The sequence below is a fragment of the Salmo trutta genome, chromosome 23 (genome assembly GCF_901001165.1).
Source record: "Salmo trutta chromosome 23, fSalTru1.1, whole genome shotgun sequence".
In the NCBI taxonomy this organism is placed as follows: domain Eukaryota; kingdom Metazoa; phylum Chordata; class Actinopteri; order Salmoniformes; family Salmonidae; genus Salmo; species Salmo trutta.
The window spans coordinates 24633617-24650349 of NC_042979.1; the positions used below are offsets into that span (position 1 = coordinate 24633617).

Below are 16733 nucleotides of genomic sequence, written 5' to 3' on the forward strand. Positions count from 1 at the left end.
GGGAGGGGTAAATAATAATAATAAGCAGTTAGCGGGGGTGGACAGGTTAGGTTGGGGAGTAAGGCCGGAGCCTGAGCCACCTCCGTAGTAGGTGGTTGGGGAGGGGGGGGTGTAGCACAAGAACCGTCGGTGACGGTGGCCTCCCTCCCTTTAGTTAGGGGATTATTTTGTGTTGGGGTTTATTTTTGTGTTTTTTTGTTGTTGTTTAAGGTGCATCCGGGGTCTGCACCTTTGGAGGGGGTACTGTCACGTCCTGACCAGTAAAAGGGATGTTTGTTATTGTAGTTTGGTCAGGGCGTGGCAGGGGGGTGTTTGTTTAGGGTGTTTTGGGGTTGTTTGGGTTATGTTCTATGTTAGTGTATTTCTATGTTATTTCTAGTTGGTCTATTTCTATGTGGTGTTTATTGGGTTGACCTTCAATTGGAGGCAGCTGCTTCTCGTTGCCTCTGATTGAAGGTCCTATTTATAGGGGTGTTTGTTCTATGGGGGTTTGTGGGTAGTATTTCCTGGTTTAGTGTTTGTTGCACCTGACGGGACTGTTTGGAGTCGTTTGTTTTGTATACGTGTTTATTTTGTTTTTCCTTCTTCAAATAAAAAAAGAAGATGAGTATACATTTTCCTGCTGCGTTTTGGTCCACTCCTAACGACGGCCGTGACACTAACGTTATATCCTAATTTGACTTTGGTAGCTAGCTAACCAACTAAGTTTAATGTTAGGCTATAACTAGCAATGCAAATGGCTCTGAGATATGAATAATATTATTACACAGATCTCACACGTAAGGTTAGCAAGCGAGCCAGCTAAAATTTATGACAATGTCATAAGACGGACAGTTTTTACATCATGCAGGTTTCTCCGATCAAATAGCTTAACCTAAATGGTGCCCAATCAAAAAACATGCGCTGTCATGTTAGAAAACAACATATTCTAAAAACAGGATAGGTCAAAGTAAAATGGACAATATGGAATGGACAATCACAACTGTTGTCCAGGAGTTTCACCCCATTGTCATGATCAGTGGTTTCAAGTTTGTATCCGTCAATTTTGGGGAAAGCTACACCCCAGTAAGCACGAGCTGACGTCTTTTGGCCGTCTTTTTTTTACTGTTTTACAAACAGTAGCCTTACCACATAGATGGGCATTCATAAAATTCTATTTCAGGCAACACTGTAGGCTACACCTCAGTAAGCACGGACCGACGCCGATGCCTTTTGGACGTCTTTTTTTGGTGCAATCCAGACCGGCCTTGAGTTCCACAGACATTGGTTTTTGGTCTGGTCCGGACAAAATTTGAACCAATCATAGACGTCTATGTTTGGTTCAGATTTGGTGCAGTCCAGAACAGCCTTGATTTCAACATCCATGGACATTGATTTTTGGTCCATTTTTGGACCAGCCTTGATTTGGCCCCAACATAGACGTCTATAAATTACATATTTTCAACTTTCATTCAGAACCAAAAATGATTTCAACATCTGGAAAATACACATTTTCAACATCTGGGGTAATAAGTATTTTTTTACTTTCATTCAGAACTGAAAAGGAACCTGATTTCTACTTCCGTAAAATATATATTTTAAAACTATGGAAAATACATTTTTTCACCTTTCATTCAGAACCTAAATTGGAAAAAACATATTTTACACCTTTTCAACATCCTTTTGCTTACTGGGACTATTCTAGTTTTGCTGGGGGCGTCATTTTTGGTATCGCCTAGGGCGGCATAACGGCAAGAACGGTCCGGCTGGCCTCTAGTTTAACTGCCCGTGGCGTGGTCTGGTTGGTTGGCTGTTGGCAGGGGCCTGACTCTGTCTCCTAGAGATCACAGTAGCAGCAGCATGGCTCAGCTCTGCCAGCCTCAGAGGAGCCCAGCCCTGTAATGGGATTAATGTGGCGTGCTCTGGGAGACGAGGAGACCGCGCTCTTTGCCGCTTGCCCTTCCAGCCGCTCCACCGCCCACAGACCAGGCCGCTGCTGATGATGATGACGAGGGCCAGTTTCCAGGTGGCAGGGATGTTGACATGGCGGCTCCTCTCCCCCTCCCTTACCTCTTCCACTTCATCTCTCTAGGACCCTGCTCTGGATCATGACTGTTTTGCTCTATAGTGGTATGAGGCCTATTACCAACCTCAGTCAGCAGATAAGACACACACACACACACTCTGCACGCTGCACACTATCCAATAGCAATGGCCACCATTGTTCCTGTACCCAAGAAGGCAAAGGTAACTAAATTAAATGACTATCGCTCCGTGGCACTCACTTCTGTCATCAGGAAGTGCTTTTGAGAGACTAGTCAAGGATCGTATCACCTCCACCTTACCTGTCACCTTAGACCCACTGCAATTTGCATACCGCCCCAATAGGTCCACAGATGATGCAATCCCCATCACAGTGCACACTGCCCTATACCATCTGGACAAGAGGAATACCTATGTAAGAATGCTGTTCAATGACTATAGCTCAGCATTCAACACCATAGTACCCTCCAAGCTCATCATTAAACTTGAGGCCCTGGGTCTCAACCCCGCCCTGTGCAATTGGGTCCTGGACTTCCTGACGGGCCACCCCCAGGTGTAAATGGTTGGAAACAACATCTCCACTTCGCTGATCCTCAACACTAACAAGGGTGCGTGCTCAACCCCCTTCTGTACTCCCTGTTCATCCATGAATGCGTGGCCATGCACTCCTCCAACTCAATCATCAAGTTTGCAGACGACACAACAGTAGTAGGCTTGATCACCAACAATGACGAGACAGACTATAGGGAGTAGGTGAGGGCACTCGGAGTGTGGTGTCAGGAAAATAATCTCTCACTCAACGTCAACAAAACAAAGGAGATGATCGTGGACTTCAGGAAACAGCAGAGGGAGCACCCCCCTATCCACATCGACGGGACAGCAGTGGAGAAGGTGGATAATGTAAAGTTCCTCGGCGTACACATTCTTGACAAACTGAAATGGTCCACCCACACAGACAGTGTGGTGAAGAGGGCGTAACAGAGCCTCTTTATCCTCAGGAGGCTGAAGAAATTTGGCCTGTCACCTAAAACCCTCACAAACTTTTACAGATGCACAATTGAGAGCATCCTGTCAGGCTGTATAACCGCCTGGTACGGCAACTGCACTGCCCGCAACCACGGGGCAGCACAATGCATCACTGGGGGCAAACTACCTGCCCTCCAGGACACCTACAGCACCCGATGTCACAGAAAGGCCAAAAAGATCATCAAGGACAACAACCACCCGAGCCACTGCTTGTTCACCCTGCTACCATCCAGAAGGCAAGGTCAGTACAGGTGCGTCAAAGCTGGGACAGAGACTGAAAAACAGCTTCTATGTCAAGGTCATCAGACTTAAACAGCCATCACTAACACAGAGAGGCTGCTGCCTACATACATACATCATTGGCCACTCTAACAAATGGATCACTAGTCACTTTAATAATGCCACTTTAATAATGATGTTTACATATCTTGCATTACTCATCCTATATGTATATACTGTATTTTATACCATCTATTGCATCTTGCCTATGCCGCTCAGTCATTGCTCATCCATATATTTATATGTACATATTCTTATTCCATCCCTTTACTTAGATTTGTGTGTATTAGGTAGTTGTTGGGGAATTGTTAGATATTGCTGCACTGTCGGAACTAGAAGCACAAGCATTTCGCTACACTCGCAATAACATCTGCTAACCATGTGTATGTGACCAATAACATTTGATTTGATTTGATATGGAGGTTGCGAGCTGCCTTTCTGAAGAGGAACCAGCTGCACCACATTACCTAATTGATTTTTAGCTTATGGTCTTACCCCTAATTGATAGGCAGGGTAATGCTTTTGTGTTATTGGATTTTAGCCTCCTACTCCCTTGGGCATCATGGTAGCTAGCTTCCCCCATGACGTGAAGACATGGTGCCACTGAGCCTCGTGACCCCTCTGACCTCTCCATGAATACATTAACCGTTGACCTCTAGCCCAAGGGCCTGTTCCCAACCCCCAACACTGGACATGTTCAAGTCATGTCGTAGTTACCACCTGTGATTGGTGTGAAGATATGTTTTTGATAGGTCCTCATGTGTAGCTCAGTTGGTAGAATATGGTGCTTGCAACGCCAGGGTTGTGGGTTTGAATCCCATGGGGGACCTGTACAAAAATGTATGTATTCACTACTGTAAGTCACTCTGATTAAGAGCGTCTGCTAAATTACTAAAATGTTAAAAAATATATAATAATAATAAATAAAATAAAAAAAAATATATATATACATACAATCTCAAATTCATACAGTGCCTTCAGAAAGTATTCCGACCCCTTGACTTTTTCCACATTTTGTTACGTTACTAAAATGGATTAAATTTTAAAAAATCGCAGGAATCTACACACAATACCCAATAATGACAAAGCAACAATTTGAGAAAATGTATTACAAATAATAAACAGAAATACCTTATTTACGTAAGTATTCAGACCCGAAATTGAGCTCAGGTGCATCCTGTTTCCATTAATTGTCCTTGAGATGTTTCTACAACTTGATTGGAGTCTGCCTGTGGTAAATTCAATTGATTGGACATGATTTGGAAAGGCACACACCTGTCTATATAAGGTCCCGCAGTTGACAGTGCATGTCAGAGCAAGAACACAGCCGAAGGAATTGTCCGTAGAGCTCTGAGACAGGACTGTGTCGAGGCACGGATCTGGTGAAGGGTACCAAAACATTTCTGCAGCATTGAAGGTCCCCAAAAACACAGTGGCCTCCAAATCAAATCAAACTTTATTGGTGACATAAACATATTTAGCAGATGTTATTGCGGGTGTAGCAAAATGCTTGTGTTCCTAGCTCCTACAGTGCAGTAGTATCTAACAATTCACAACAATACAAACATCTAAAAGTAAATTAATGGAATTAAGAAATATATAAATATTAGATTGAGCAATGTTGGAGTGGCATTGACTAAAATATAGTAGAATAGAATACAGTATACACATATGAGATGAGCAAAGCAATATGTAAACATTATTTTAAAATTATCAAAGTGACTAGTGTTCCGTTATTAAAGTGGCCAGTGATTCCAACTCTATGTATATAGGGCAGCAGCCTCTAAGGTGCAGGGTTGCGAAACCGGTGATGGCTATTTAACAGTCTGATGGCCTTGAGATAAAAGCTGTTTTTCAGTCTCTCGGTCCCAGCTTTGATGCACCTGTACTGACCTCGCCTTCTGGATGATAGCAGGGTGAACAGGCCGTGGCTCGGGTGGTTGATGATCTTTTGACATCGGGCACTGTTGGTGTCCTGGAGGGCAAGTAGTTTGCGTTGTGCAGGCTGCACCACCCTCTGGAGAGCCCTGCGGTTGCGGGCGGTGCAGTTCCCATACCAGGCGGTGATACAGCCTGACAGGATGCTCTCAATTGTTTATCTGTAAAAGTTTGTGAGGGTTTTATGGGTCAAGCCAAATTTATTCAGCCTCCTCAGGTTGAAGAGGCCCTGTTGCGCCTTCTTCACCACAATGTCTGTGTGGGTGGACCATTTCAGATTGTTAGTAATGTGTACGCCGAGGAACTATAAGCTGTCCACCTTCTCCACTGCGTTCCCGCCGATGTGGATAGGGGCATGCTCCTTCTACTGTTTCCTGAAGTCCACAATCAGCTCCTTTGTTTTGTTGACGTTGAGAGAGAGGTTATTTTCCTGGCACCACTCTCCCAGGGCCCTCACCTCCTCCCCCTAGGCTGTCTCGTCATTGGTGGTAATCAGGCCTACTACTGTTGTGTCGTCTGCAAACTTGATGATTGAGGTGGAGGTGTGCATGGCCACGCAGTCATGGGTGAAAAGGGAGTACAGGAGAGGGCTGAACACGCACCCTGTGTTGAGGATCAGCGAAGTGGAGGTGTTGTGTTCTACTTCACCACCTGGGGGCAGCCCGTCAGGAAGTCCAGGACCCAGTTAAACAGAGAGTCTTGAAAGGAAGAAGTTTGGAACCACCAAGGCTCTTCCAAGAGTTGGCCGCCCAATTGGGGGAGAAAGGCCTTGGTCATGGAGGTGACTAAGAACCCGATGGTCACTCTGACAGAGCTCTAGTGTTCCTCTGTGGAGATGGAAGAAACTTCCAGAATTACAACCATCTCTGCAGCACTCCACCAATCAGGCCTTCATGGTAGAGTGGCCAGACAGAAGCCACACCTCAGTAAAAGGCACATGCCATCCCACTTGGAGTTTGTCAAAAGGCACTTAAAGACTCTCAGACCATGAGAAATAAGATTCTCTGGTTTGATGAAACCAATATTGAACTCTTTGGCCTGAATGCCTAGCGTCATGTCTGGAGTAAACCTGGCACCATCTCTATGGTGAAGCATGGTGGTAGCAGCATCATGCTGTGGGGATGTTTTTCAGCGGTAGTGACTGGGAGACTAGTCAGGATCGAGGCAAAGTACATAGAGATTCTCGATGAAGAGATTCCAGACTGGGGCGAAGGTTCACCTTCCAACAGGACAATGACCCTAAGCACACAGCCAAGACAACGCAGCAGTGGCTTCGGGACAAGTCTCTGAATGTCCTTTAGTGGCCCAGCAAGAGCCCGGACTTGAACCCTGAACTCTGGAGAGACCTGAAAATAGCTGTGCAGCAACTCTCCCCATCCAACCTAACAGAGCTTGAGAAGCTCTGCAGAGAAGAATGGGAGAAACTCCCCAAATACAGGTGTGCCAAGCTTTTAGGTTCATACCCAAGAAGACTTGAGGCTGTAATCGCTGCCAAATGTGTTTCAACAAAGTTCTGAGTAAAGGGTCTGAATACTTTTATTTGTAATGCATTTGCGAAAACATCTAAAAAGCTATATTTGCTTTGTCATTATGGGGTATTGTGTGTAGATTGATGAGGGGAAACAACAATTTAATACATTTTAGAATAAGACTGTAACGAAACAAAATGTTGTAAAAGTAAAGGGGTCTGAATACATTCCGAAGGCACTGTATATAATTGTTTTAGGGGTCATGGAGCGTTCTGCGGATAGCTAGGCAGATTAAAGTGCCAGGTCGCACATAGAACCTGCCCACTACACACACACACACACACACACACACGTGCACACTCAAACTGCTGTTGCCACGGTGATAAGGATACATCAGAGAGAAAGGTGAAGTGCGCCCAAAGATTTACAGACGTGGCAAGATCGCAGACTGACTCCTGCAAAGCAACATGGGAAAGGAAAAAGAGAGAGCGAGAGACAATAAGAGAGAGAGAGAGACGGAAGGAGAGAGAGAGAGAAAGGGCTATCTGATTCTAAGGGCGCACCTATTGTGTTCTTCTGAAAAGGACCTGCTGCAAAGGAATGAGCAAATAGGGTCTGGCGATAAGGAATCCATTATTACTGTTATTATCTTCATCAGTGGGGGGAGCAGACAGCAGGCCACTTAAAGCACATCCACATCTCCTCGTTCCTATTAAAACAATGTTTCACCATCATTCACTTGCTTTATGCACAGCCTGCCTCACAAGAAGCTAGATGTTCCATCACATATTCATGTTGAACTGTTGTCTAATGAGCAGTGTTCATGTACCAAAATGTTTCCGCTAATTTAGCTGTATTATTAATCACTGTCTCTGTGTGATTCTGCAGCGATTGAACACATGTTTGGGATATAAATCAAATCAAACTTTATTTGTCACATGCGCCGAATACAACAAGTGTAGACTTTACCGTGAAATGCTTACTTACAAGCCCTTAACCAACAGTGCAGTTCCAGAAGAGTTAAGAAAATATTTACCAAGTAGACTAAAATAAAAAGTAACACAATAGGAATAACAATAACGAGGCTATATACAGGGGGCACCGGTACCGAGTCAGTGTGCGGGGGTACAGGCTAGTTGAGGTAATCTGTACATGTAGGTGGGGGTGAAGTGACTATGTATTAATAATAAACAGCAGAGTAGCAGCAGTGTACAAAACAAATGGAGGAGGGGGGGGGGGGGTCAATGTAATAGTCCGGTGGCCATTTGATTAATTGTTCAGCAGTCTCATGGCTTGGGGGTAGAAGCTGTTAAGGAGCCTTTTGGTCCTAGACTTGGCGCTCCAGTACCGCTTGCCGTGCAGTAGCAGAGAAAACAGTCTATGACTTGGATGACTGGAGTCTCTGACAATTTTATGGGCTTTCCTCTGACACCGCCTATAATATAGGTCCTGGATGGCAGGAAGCTTGGCCCCAGTGATGTACTGGGCTGTACTCACTACCCTCTGTAGCGCCTTAAGGTCAGATGCCGAGTAGTTGCCATACCAGGCGGTGATTGAACATGTCAGGATGCTCTCGATGGTGCAGCTGTATAACGTTTTGAGGATCTGGGGACCCATACCAAATCTTTTCAGTCTCCTGAGGGAGAAAAGTTTTTGTCGTGCCCTCTTCACGACTATCATGGTATGTTTGGACTATAATAGTTTGTTGGTCATGTGGACACCAAGGAACTTGAAACTTTCGACCCACTCCACTACAGCCCCGTCGATGTTAATGGAGGCCTGTTCGGCCCGCCTTTTCCTGTAGAGCACGATCAGATCCTTTGTCTTGCTCACGTTGAGGGAGAGGTTGTTGTCCTGGCACCACACTACCAGTTTTCTGACCTCCTCCCTATAGGCCGTCTCATCGTTGTCGGTGATCAGGCCTACCACTGTTGTGTCATCAGCAAACTTAATGATGGTGTTGGAGTCGTGCTTGGACATGCAGTCATGGGTGAACAGGGAGTACAGGAGGGGACTAAGTACACACCCCTGAGGGGTCCCAGTGTTAAGGATCAGCGTGGCAGACGTGTTGTTGCCTACTCTTACCACCTGGGGGCGGCCTGTCAGGAAGTCCAGGATCCAGTTGCAGAGGGAGGTGTTTAGTCCCAGAGTCCTTAGCTTAGTGATGAGCTTCGTGGGCACTATGATGTTGAACGCTGAGCTGTAGTCAATGAACAGCATTCTCACAAAGGTGCTCCTTTTGTCCAGGTGGGAAAGGGCAGTGTGGAGTGCGATTGAGATTGCGTCATCTGTGGATCTGTTGGGGCGGTATGCGAATTGGAGTGGGTCTAGGGTATCTGGGAGGATGCTGTCGATGTGTGCCATGACCAGCCTTTCAAAGCACTTCATGGCTACTGACGTGACTGCTACGGGGTGGTAATCATTTAGGCAGGTTACCTTCACTTCCTTTCGGCACAGGGACTATGGTGGTCTGCTTGAAACATGTATGTATTACAGACTCAGTCAGGGAGAGGTCGAAAATGTCAGTGAAGACACTTGCCAATTGGTCCGCGCATGCTTTGAGTACACGTCCTGGTAATCTATCTGGCCCCGCGGCTTTGTGAATGTTGACCTGTTTAAAGGTTTTGCTCACATCAGCTACCGAGAGCGTTATCACACAGTCATCCAGAACAGCTGGTGCTCTCGTGCATGCTTCAGTGTTGCTTGCCTCGAAGCACGTATAAAAGGCATTTAGCTTGTCTGGTAGGCTCGCGTCACTGGGGAGCTCTCATCTGGGTTTCTCTTTGTAGTCCGTAATAGTTTTCAATCCCTGCCACATCCGACGAGTGTCTGAGCTGGTGTAGTAGGATTCAATCTTAATCCTGTATTGATGCTTTGCTTGTTTGATGGTTCATCTGAGGGTATAGCTGGATTTCTTATAAGCTTCCGGATTAGTCTCCCGCTCCTTGAAATCAGCAGCTCTAGCCTTTAGCTCATTGCGAATGTTGCCTGTAATCCATGGCTTCTGGTTGGGATATGTACGTACGGTCACTGTGGGGATGACGTTGTCGATGCACTTATTGATAAAGCCGATGATTGAGGTGGTATACTCCTGAATGCCATTGGATGAATCCCGGATCATATTCCAGTCTGTGCTAGCAAAGCATGGCTGGGTAATGAGCCTCCCCTATGGGCCCTTGTCAAAAGTAGTGCACTGTAAAGGGAATAGGGTGCCAATTGGTCTTAATTACTTTTAGTGGTTCAGAAAGAATATGCATGGTCAGCGTTTAGTGTATCAGATGATGGTAGCATGAGTTAATTAAGACACATTATGTCCGCTGAGAGTGGCTGGTGGTGCTCTCATGTCTGAGAGATGTATTTATTTATATATATATATATATATATATATATATATATATATATATATATATATTTATAGCGGGCCAGGCCACTCTCTGCCTGCCCTGTCGACTGTCGTGTCCTGAGGGGAGATGTAAAACAAGGAGGCTGACACAACACACACAGTCAGGTCCATGTCAGCCGTGTTCCCTTTGGAGCTGTCTGCCCGTCCTCCCAAACCCGGAAGCTATCAGTTCCAGTAAACTCTTCTTGGTTCGGATCCTCAGTTGTACAGTATCAGTACCACTGACTGTAGATGGCTGAACATGATGGTAGCTACGTGGATGTTGGGGTGTGAGAAAAACTGTTCTGTGTTCCTCCCATGTGTCTGTTTTTAGATTCAGAAAGGATGGGGAGTTTCCTCAGCCCTAACCTCATTATCTGTGATTCAATCATAGCCAACTATTTGCGAAAGACTCAATCATTGAAAGCGTTCCCCTCTGTCCCTGTGACAGCACACACACAGCCTCAGTCTGTCACTGCTGCTGGGAGTGGGACCACAGGATCATCAGACTTTCTACAGACAGATATACAGCACAAATGGAAAATAATCATGTCCAGCTTATTCCTTGTCCTTTAGTCTGTCTATGTGCTCTCTGGGAGTGTGGTAGTTGATGTAAATGATTCTGTCGGTCATGGTAGGACAGTGTGTCTGAGCCATAGATCATGGGACTCTTGGCTGTGTGTTTGAGTCACTGTAACCGTCATAGAGTATGATAGTCACATGTATCAAACCAAATCTGTACTGTGTATTCTATCTAGAAAGCAGCCAGTCAGGACTTTGATGGAACTAAACTAATCTTGCTCTACTACTTATGTGAAAAACATTCTACACATTGTGACAAACACACATTGTATTTCACATCCTTATTTCTCTCACTGTGTGTGTGTGTGTGTGTGTGTGTGTGTGTGTGTGTGTGTGTGTGTGTGTGTGGTGTGTGGTGTGGTGTGGTGTGGTGTGGTGTGGTGTGTGTGTGTGTGTGTGTGTGTGTGTGGCTGCCTGGTGTGTGTGTGTTTTCATCCCAGGGGGGTGTGCGAGGTTGGCACTGCCCACTTTGGTGCCACTCCTGGGCATTTTAACCAGCACTGCTGTTGTTGCGTTTCCACTGAGATTCACACCATGCACCTCTCAAAGACCTCTGAGAAGCAAATTAGCTGAATTATGAACGATAATACATTTGTTTAAAAATCTTGGACGTTTGGTACTTGGATTGGTGTGGTTTGTAGATGACTATCTGTCAGGGGACACAGACTCTTACTGTTAATGAGATGGATCAGAGGAGCAGTGATGGTGTCGCCTCTCATTCTGTCTCCTGCCTGTCTGCCTCCTGGGCTGCGTCCCGATGGCACCCTGTTTCCTTTACAGTGCACTACTTTTGACCAGAGCTCTTTGGGCCTAGTAGTTCACTATCAAGGGAATGGGGTGCCATTTGAGACACACCCCTGGGTTTGGTCAGTAAAGAAGTGCCCCACCCAGAGTTTTTCATTCTGGTGGATATTGAGGTGCTGGTAGATCACCATGCATTTTACGGCCCCATTCGCCCTTAATGACAAGACAGTGACAGCGTTTATCAAATTAGCTGCTGTCAAGTGTGGTAACATGGGATTACCATGGCAACACTGTGATCAACTTCATTTGATCCCGCTCGGCGCCCACGGGTATGCTTTAGCTGAGATTTCAGTTTAATTTTCGAGACTTCCATTTTGGCTGATTTCCCCCCCCCCCTTTCTGTGGGGTTAAATTGCCTCCTTGAGGCATCTCACGGTAGTCTCCTGCCCCCTCCCTAAAGGCTTCTCTCTCCCTCTTCCACCCCTCCTCTTTCTCTCTCTCTTTCTACGTCTACACCACAGGGACTGAGCTTGAGGCACTGATCGTTTTATTTGTGTGTTTTGGGGTTATTGCCTTATAGGCCTAAAATATACAGGCAACGTTTCTCTTTTAAATCCCACATACACAAGTAGAGATGAGGAAAAGCACTTGAATGCACATACACTAAGAATACAAAACATTAAGAACACCTGCTCTTTCCATTACAGACTGACCAGGTGGATCCAGATGAAAACTATGATCCCTTATTGATGTCACCTGCTAAATCCACTTCAATCAGTGTAGATGAAGGGGAGGAGACAAGTTAAAGAAGGAGTTTTAAGCCTCGAGACAATTGAGTCATGGATTGTGTATGTGTGCCATTCAGAGGGTGAATGGGTGAGACAAAATATTTAAGTGCCTTTGAACAGGGTATGGTAGTAGGTGCCAGGCACACCGGTTTGAGTGTGTCAAGAACTGCAGCGCTGCTGGGGTTTCCTTGCTCAACAGTTTCCTGTGTGTATCAAGAATGATCCACCACCCGAAGGACATCCAGCCAACTTGACACAACTGTGGGAAGCATTGGAGTCAACATGGGCCAGCGTCCCAGTAGAACGCTTTCGACACCTTGTAGAGTCCATGCCCCGACGAACTGAGGCTGTTCTGAGGGAGAAAGGGGAGTTACAACTCAATATTAGGAAGGAGATCCTAATGTTTGGTATACTCAGTGTATGTGTGTGTGTATGCACATGTGTTGGGACGTATGTGAGTTGGGAGTGATATGTGTACATGAGAAAGAGAACAGTATGTCTTTCTGTGGCCTCTTCACTTTGTTTCCAACTAGAATGATGTATAGCCGATGGCCTTCCCAGATGCCCGCTTGTCTCTCTTTCAGCTGGATGAGGAGGGGAGAGGTATACGCGGCGAAAAAAGGTGTTACCGTTTGAAGTATCCTTTTGAGTTCCGTGTAGAAACCTTTCTACAGAGAGTTCGACATGGAACCCAAAAGAGTTGTACCTGGAACCAGAAGGGGTTCTCCTATAGGGACAGCCGAAGAACCCTTTTGAAATCCTTTTTTCTAAGAGTGTAGAAGTCAAATCAAATCAAATTTATTTGTCACATACACATGGTTAGCAGATGTTACTGCGAGTGTAGCGAAATGTTTGTGCTTCTAGTTCCGACCATGCAGTAATATCTAACCTAACAATTTCACAACAACTACCTTATACACACAAATGTAAAGGAATGAATAAGAATATGTACATATAAATATATGAATGAGTGATGACCGAACGGCATAGGCAAGATGCAGTAGATGGTATAGAGTACAGTATATACATATGAGATGAGTAATGTAGGGTATGTAAACATTATATAAAGTGGCATTGTTTAAAGTGACTAGTGATACATTACATCAAGATGGCAAGATGCAGTAGATGGTATAGAGTACAGTATATACATATGAGATGAGCAATGTAGGGTAAGTAAACATTATATAATATAAAGTGGCTAGTGATAAATTGATTACATTTTTCCATTATTAAAGTGGCTAGAGTTGAGTCAGTATGTTGGCAGCAGCCACTCAATGTTAGTGATGGCTGTTTAACAGTCTGATGGCCTTGAGATAGAAGCTGTTTTTCAGTCTCTCGGTCCCTGCTTTGATGCACCTGTACTGACCTCGCCTTCTGGATGATAGTGGGGTGAACAGGCAGTGGCTCGGGTGGCTGAGAAATAGGAGAAATAGAGGTGGAACAGTGAAGGGAAAGAATGAGAGGATGGGTGTTTGTTCTGCTCCAGAGCTGCAGTGCAGAGGAGGGTCACAGAGGTCTCCTTCACGCTTTAGTTACAGAGGTCTCCTTCACTCTAGTTACAGAGGTCTCCTTCACTCTAGTTACAGAGGTCTCCTTCACGCTCTAGTTACAGAGGTCTCCTTCACTCTAGTTACAGAGGTCTCCTTCACACTCTAGTTACAGAGGTCTCCTTCACGCTTTAGTTACAGAGGTCTCCTTCACACTCTAGTTACAGAGGTCTCCTTCACGCTCTAGTTACAGAGGTCTCCTTCACACTCTAGTTACAGAGGTCTCCTTCACACTCTAGTTACAGAGGTCTCCTTCACGCTCTAGTTACAGAGGTCTCCTTCACACTCTAGTTACAGAGGTCTCCTTCACTCTAGTTACAGAGGTCTCCTTCACACTCTAGTTACAGAGGTCTCCTTCACGCTCTAGTTACAGAGGTCTCCTTCACGCTTTAGTTACAGAGGTCTCCTTCACACTCTAGTTACAGAGGTCTCCTTCACGCTTTAGTTACAGAGGTCTCCTTCACGCTCTAGTTACAGAGGTCTCCTTCACACTCTAGTTACAGAGGTCTCCTTCACGCTTTAGTTACAGAGGTCTCCTTCACGCTCTAGTTACAGAGGTCTCCTTCACACTCTAGTTACAGAGGTCTCCTTCACACTCTAGTTACAGAGGTCTCCTTCACGCTTTAGTTACAGAGGTCTCCTTCACGCTCTAGTTACAGAGGTCTCCTTCACACTCTAGTTACAGAGGTCTCCTTCACGCTCTAGTTACAGAGGTCTCCTTCACTCTCTAGTTACAGAGGTCTCCTTCACGCTTTAGTTACAGAGGTCTCCTTCACGCTCTAGTTACAGAGGTCTCCTTCACGCTCTAGTTACAGAGGTCTCCTTCACGCTCTAGTTACAGAGGTCTCCTTCACACTCTAGTTACAGAGGTCTCCTTCACGCTTTAGTTACAGAGGTCTCCTTCACACTCTAGTTACAGAGGTCTCCTTCACGCTTTAGTTACAGAGGTCTCCTTCACGCTTTAGTTACAGAGGTCTCCTTCACACTCTAGTTACAGAGGTCTCCTTCACGCTTTAGTTACAGAGGTCTCCTTCACACTCTAGTTACAGAGGTCTCCTTCACGCTTTAGTTACAGAGGTCTCCTTCACGCTTTAGTTACAGAGGTCTCCTTCACGCTCTAGTTACAGAGGTCTCCTTCACACTCTAGTTACAGAGGTCTCCTTCACGCTCTAGTTACAGAGGTCTCCTTCACTCTCTAGTTACAGAGGTCTCCTTCACGCTTTAGTTACAGAGGTCTCCTTCACGCTCTAGTTACAGAGGTCTCCTTCACGCTCTAGTTACAGAGGTCTCCTTCACGCTCTAGTTACAGAGGTCTCCTTCACACTCTAGTTACAGAGGTCTCCTTCACGCTCTAGTTACAGAGGTCTCCTTCACGCTTTAGTTACAGAGGTCTCCTTCACGCTTTAGTTACAGAGGTCTCCTTCACGCTTTAGTTACAGAGGTCTCCTTCACACTCTAGTTACAGAGGTCTCCTTCACGCTTTAGTTACAGAGGTCTCCTTCACACTCTAGTTACAGAGGTCTCCTTCACGCTTTAGTTACAGAGGTCTCCTTCACGCTTTAGTTACAGAGGTCTCCTTCACACTCTAGTTACAGAGGTCTCCTTCACTCTAGTTACAGAGGTCTCCTTCACGCTTTAGTTACAGAGGTCTCCTTCACACTCTAGTTACAGAGGTCTCCTTCACACTCTAGTTACAGAGGTCTCCTTCACTCTCTAGTTACAGAGGTCTCCTTCACGCTCTAGTTACAGAGGTCTCCTTCACGCTCTAGTTACAGAGGTCTCCTTCACGCTCTAGTTACAGAGGTCTCCTTCACACTCTAGTTACAGAGGTCTCCTTCACGCTCTAGTTACAGAGGTCTCCTTCACACTCTAGTTACAGAGGTCTCCTTCACACTCTAGTTACAGAGGTCTCCTTCACTCTCTAGTTACAGAGGTCTCCTTCACGCTCTAGTTACAGAGGTCTCCTTCACTCTCTAGTCACAGAGGTCTCCTTCACGCTCTAGTTACAGAGGTCTCCTTCACGCTCTAGTTACAGAGGTCTCCTTCACGCTCTAGTTACAGAGGTCTCCTTCACACTCTAGTTACAGAGGTCTCCTTCACGCTCTAGTTACAGAGGTCTCCTTCACGCTTTAGTTACAGAGGTCTCCTTCACACTCTAGTTACAGAGGTCTCCTTCACACTCTAGTTACAGAGGTCTCCTTCACGCTTTAGTTACAGAGGTCTCCTTCACGCTCTAGTTACAGAGGTCTCCTTCACACTCTAGTTACAGAGGTCTCCTTCACGCTCTAGTTACAGAGGTCTCCTTCACGCTTTAGTTACAGAGGTCTCCTTCACACTCTAGTTACAGAGGTCTCCTTCACACTCTAGTTACAGAGGTCTCCTTCACGCTCTAGTTACAGAGGTCTCCTTCACGCTTTAGTTACAGAGGTCTCCTTCACACTCTAGTTACAGAGGTCTCCTTCACGGTCTAGTTACAGAGGTCTCCTTCACGCTTTAGTTACAGAGGGCTCCTTCACACTCTAGTTACAGAGGTCTCCTTCACACTCTAGTTACAGAGGTCTCCTTCACACTCTAGTTACAGAGGTCTCCTTCACGCTTTAGTTACAGAGGTCTCCTTCACACTCTAGTTACAGAGGTCTACTTCACACTCTAGTTACAGAGGTCTCCTTCACGCTTTAGTTACAGAGGTCTCCTTCACGCTCTAGTTACAGAGGTCTCCTTCACGCTCTAGTTACAGAGGTCTCCTTCACTCTAGTTACAGAGGTCTCCTTCACACTCTAGTTACAGAGGTCTCCTTCACGCTTTAGTTACAGAGGTCTCCTTCACGCTTTAGTTACAGAGGTCTCCTTCACGCTTTAGTTACAGAGGTCTCCTTCACGCTTTAGTTACAGAGGTCTCCTTCACGCTCTAGTTACAGAGGTCTCCTTCACGCTTTAGTTACAGAGGTCTCCTTCAC

The 16733-nt window shown here is 45.7% G+C and overlaps 1 protein-coding gene across 1 annotated transcript in view; it reads left to right on the forward strand.

Annotated features, from left to right (window-relative positions):
• Positions 1–16733, forward strand: part of LOC115159648 (breakpoint cluster region protein-like) — a 136818-nt gene that overhangs the window by 55146 nt on the left and 64939 nt on the right. The window lies entirely within an intron of this gene.